This window comes from Triticum aestivum, chromosome 7B, assembly GCF_018294505.1.
Source record: "Triticum aestivum cultivar Chinese Spring chromosome 7B, IWGSC CS RefSeq v2.1, whole genome shotgun sequence".
NCBI lineage: Eukaryota > Viridiplantae > Streptophyta > Magnoliopsida > Poales > Poaceae > Triticum > Triticum aestivum.
In genome coordinates this window covers 236,040,036-236,045,555 of record NC_057813.1, presented here as the reverse complement: position 1 = coordinate 236,045,555, position 5,520 = coordinate 236,040,036, and positions in this window count along the sequence as shown.

Genomic DNA, 5,520 nt, shown 5'->3' with positions numbered 1-5,520 from the left:
CACGTGGCACGAGCCAGCTCCGGGGGCTGGAGCCCTTTAGTACCGGTTGGTAATACCAACCGATACTATAAGGTTTGGGGGGTTTTAGTTTTATGATTTCTTTTTCATTTAATTTTGTGTTTCCATTTTAATTCTTTTTCGTTTGCTGGTATTTTACGATACTACACATTGTACACGTTATGCATATATATATATATATATATATATATATAAATAGAATTTCTAGTAGAACCAATTATGCATATATATATCATCAATGTCTCACAAACCACCATATTAATTAATTCACACATACACAAATGTATAGCTATATACAATTTCTCCTACATATGCATGTTGCCTTCGGAGCCAGTGGCATTAGCCTAATTGGTGCCTTCGGAGCACGATGACAATTGGAAGTGGTTTTCAGAGGGGCGGTAGCGGGTAATAGTATTCTCCCTTCGGATTTATGACCTGGTCGAGCAAAATCCCGCTATTTCCTCTTGAAGTGCTTCTACGCGCTCCGTTTCAAGGAGCTTCTCCCGCACCTCTCTGAACTGTTAAGAAGGAGATCAATATGCATGTGTATTAATTGTGTGACTAGATATCGATAATGGTGTAAAAATTGTGAATAGTGTTCTGACAAGCGTACCCATTCCTGTCTTTGAGACCTGCTCCTTTCGGACGCCATCATGCGAATGTTCTCGCAAATGCAGAATGCACACAGATCAATCCCCTGCGCCTGCTTCAGGGCCTTTACGAGAATGGAATTTGATCAGATAATAATTAATCAAGCATGATAATTAAAGAGATGGCAGCTAGCTAGCTAGCTAGTACTACTTAATTACTTACCTTGGGTCTAAACCATTGAAGCTTTTTTTCCATTCGCCATCCGTGACGCTGATGAACCTTGCCCAAGCCCTGCCCGCCGACAAAGAAAATGAATAAAGGGGTTATTAAATAGTTCATATCATGAAATGACGAACTAAATAGGCCGAGATATATAGTTAATAATGATTGAAATTACCTGTTGACTATCCCAAACAAGATGTTATAGTCAGTTTTAACTTTGAGTAGTGAGTCCAGTATTTCAACTGTTCCGGCATCAACTTTAATGATACACAAGACCCAGTAAAATCTGCATGCACGCACGTTTGCATGTCTTAATTAAGCGGGCATATGTAAGCAAAAACATGTAGCTAGCTAGTAGGCAAAAACATAGAATTTGTAGTACAAGACAGTGTGACTCACTGGAAGTTGTAAGGAAGTAGTATATCTTCATTGTATTTGAGGCACTTCAAGAACTCTAGCATGTTGTCCTCTACGTCCTTTTGATGATGTGGATTTATCCGCCATGTGTATTCATTAACAGTGTTTGGGTCAATGAACCCAATGCCATAGCGTCCACCTTTTCTCATTTCATACATCTTCATCCTGCATAATACCACAGAAAAGAATATAATGAGGATAATTACAGGTAATGATTGATCAAAAGGATCACTACAGCTAGCTTGAGACTTAAATTACAGAAAGAAATCACTTACAGACAATAGCAACTGACGATAGATTTGTCGAGTGCGTCTTGATTGTATAACTAAAACAGTTCAAAATACTCAATGGACAGAGCTTTCTCATGGAAGTAATGCTCCTCCTTAACATTCACCATGAGGGACAATCGATCTGAAATCTTGGTAATGTTCATGTACCATTGATGCAATTCATACATTCTCGTTGGGAGGTTCTTGATCTTGTCTGGCTCGACCAAAGGTTGGCCCCAAACATCTTTCCGTTTTATTTCATCCTCTCTAAGCACAGGCATGGGCTCGATCTCGAGGAGTTGTCCAACAGTGATGTTGAGAACTTCAGCTTGCATTATATAGTCCTTGGTTATTACCACATTGCCCACCTCGGGAACGTAAACTGTTTGCCCACAATAATATTGGGCGCACGTACTGTCACGTGTTGTTGGCACAACAAGTGAGGGGATTGATTGCGCCGCCTATTCTCCCAGCTAGGGAATGGTTTTCCCGCATTTTTTGATAGCTGCTTGTTGGTTGCTCGATCCTGAGCTCGCCACCTTACGTAGACGTGCTCGATTTAACTTCCTAATGTGGCGCTCATAGTCTGTGTCAACAGGCTTGGGAGCTGGTGGTTGAACCATACGAATGAAGTGGTCAATCGTTTCCTCAGGCACTTTCTCCCTTGGCGGCGGTGGCGGTTTCGGTGCAACATGGGCTTCCACCTCGGCCTTCGATATGGCTGCGTTTTCCTCCTTCGACTTGTCATAAGCCCTCTGCGGAAGAGGCGTGAGGCTTGGACCATATTTATATCGCTTGCCTCCGCCTGTACTTCCTGTACTACCTCGACTCGTACCGCTATGCACCATAGCTGCGGGGTGTCTCTTCTGCGATTGCTGAGGCGGCGGAGACGGCTGACGGGGCTGAGTTGGACGAGGAGGAGTGGCCTGAAGCTGTACCGGACTTGGAGGAGTGGCCTGAGGTTGTGCCGGACTTGGAGGAGGAGTGGACGTCTGACGCTGTGGCGGACTTGGAGGAGGAGGAGTGGCCTGACACTTTGCCGGACTTGGAGGAGGAGTGGCCTGACACTTTGCCGGACTTGGTGGACTTGCAGGAGCGGGAGTCTGCTGACTCGGTGGCGTACTTCGACGAGGAGTCGGCTGACGCGGTGTCGGTGGCCTTCGAAAGATGATGCAATCCTTTTTCCATAGGATGATACGATGTTTGGCCTCTCCGAGAAAGCGCTCATTGTCACCTCCAGGAATGTCAAGCTGTAGCTCCGAATATGGTGGGTCCACCACCTCATCAACCAAGACACGAGCATAGCCCGCTGGAATCGGGTTGCAATGGAAGGTTGCCTCGGGAGGATTTGTAAAAGCAACGGCATCCGCCACCTTCATGGATATGTTCGTTATTTTGACGTGTAGCTCGCATTTAGTGTTCTCCGTGATGTCATCCATGGGGTATCTACCTAGCATTGCGTCGTCCGGGGCGAAACCCACGCTGCTTCTCGGCATGGATGGGGCGGTGCTATCCAATGCTGGATCATCCGCTAGAAGCTGCAGCTGCTGAGACCCCCTTTGTTGGGTAAGTGAGTCGATCTGCTCCTGCTGCCGCTGGAATTTGACTGCCAATTCCGCTTGACTTGCTTCTAGGCCTTGAAGGCGTTCATAGTCCCGCTTCCTCTGCTCCTCCTCCATCTTCCTCTTCTTCTCCTCCGCAATCTTCTTTCTCGCACGGGTTCTGTAGTCGGTGTTCTAGTCTGAAAACCCCTCATACCACGGAATAGCGCCCTTGCCTCGTGTTCTTCCCGGGTGTTCAGGATTTCCCAGGGCACGCGTAAGCTCGTCGTTCTCTCTGTTGGACTGGAACACCCCCGATCGTGCCTCTTCTATTGCAACAAGTATCGCATCATCGGCTCCCTTCAGACTTGCCTTCGTCGAAACATTGGATGTCTTCGGGTCCAACTCCCCCCCATGCGCATAGAACCAAGTCCTGCATCTGGGGGGCCAGCTCTTAGTAACCGGAGTGACACCTGCATCCTCCATCTCTTTCTCAGACTTATCCCACTTAGGCATTGCCACCGCATAACCACCTGGCCCTAGCTTATGGAACTTATCCTTTTTTTCGGCATTCTTCTTGTTTATTCTCGACCGTTCCTTAGCTAATTCTGAATCCTTGAATTTCACAAAATCGTCCCAATGAGCACGTTGGTTCTCTAGTGTTCCCTCGAATACTGGAGTCTTCCTTCCTCCCTTGACGTACTTGTCCCATTCACGATTCTTGTGGTTCTTGAATGCAACCACCATCTTCCTAAGAGCAGCGTCCTTGACTTTCTGCACATCTTCTTTTGTGAAATGATCTGGTAGGGTGAAATGTTCCATGAGAGTATCCCAAAGCAGATCTTTTTGATTCTTGTCGACAAAAGTAACATCTGGACGTGGCTTTGCTGGCTCTCTCTATTCTTGAAGTTTGATCGGGAGCTGGTCCTTCACAAGAACTTCGCACTGACGAACGAACTTGTGCGCAATCTTCTTAGGCGCTAATGGTTCGCAATTAGGTCTAACTGCCTCGATATTGTACTTTACGCCCTCCTTCAACTTTTTGTTCGGGCCTCGTTTCGTCCTTTTGCCTGAAGATTTGCTCGATCCGGATGGCTGAAAGAACAAAGATCAATTCGTTAATATATCTTCAAGTCATTTAAAACATGTGATGATCACCAGATGCCTGCTTATATAAATATACCTCGCCGGTCTTTGTTGTTTCAGGATCAACATGTTCTTCGTCATCGTCATAATCGTAGTTCATGACTTCATCAATTCGGTCGTCGCGATCGAATATCATATCACCCTCTCCGGTGTTGTTTAGAAATTCGGAGCCGTCATAATCTTCTACTTCATTCTGATCATCATCTGGCCCGCGTATCATATCAAACATGGTCTGTTCTCCCTCTCTGTCGGTATTGTCTGCCATAGCTTTTATTTAACTAATCCAAAAGAAATATAAAACAATTTAGTATTCAAATTACATCGTCTCGAATAATAGATATAATCTCGAATACATCGTCTAGAATAATAGATATAATCTCGAATACATCGTCTCGAATAATATATAATATTGAATAGTACATCACTGGCTAGGTAGCTAATTAAAGATCGAATACTACAGAAGAATCTAGGACACTCGCGGTTCCTGCGGCGCGGGCGGTGGACACCCAAAGAGAAGGAACCCTCACAGGATCATAGCTGAAGTGAGATCCCCGAAAAAACTGCCGGGTATTGGAGAACCTGCCGCCTTCTAACGCAACCATGTAGCGATGGACGTGCTCTTCCTCCTCCCTGACACGGCGACGTACCACCTCCGGCGGGGCCGGGTCCCTCCGCACCGAAACTGGCCCACGCGAACGCCACCAAACGAGATCAGGGTCGACGATGGGACCCGGGGCCGGGTTCCTCATCAAGCGGCGCGCTCCTCCAGGCAGCACCTCCCAGTGCCAGCCCGGCGGAGCCCAGTCCCGGACATGGGTCAGCCAGACGTCGTCGCGGACGGGTCGACGGCGAGGATGCGGACCGGGCATCGTCGAGAACAAATACTAGCTATATGCCCGCAAAAAGTAACATTTTTTTAATGATTGGATTTTGATAATTAAAATTTCTAACATTTTTATATAACACTAATTATGCTATCATTGCATATGTCAAAAATATATATACTATTTCATACTAATTAAGCATCTAACACTAAAAACAAAAAACACAACTTCTATACATCCATTAAAAAATTGAAAAACAACATTATATAAAAAATTTCCATACTAATTAAACACTAATTATATCCATCTAACATGCATTCATACATATATAATAGTGAAAAAATAATAATCTAAATAATCTAAACTAATTAAACATACAAAATACGTATATACATGCATTAATTCATACATATGTACGTGTGTGTGTGTGTGTGTTCATCATGCTTGTGTGTGTGTGTATGGGCTCGGGGAGGGGCGGCGCCCATGGTGGCC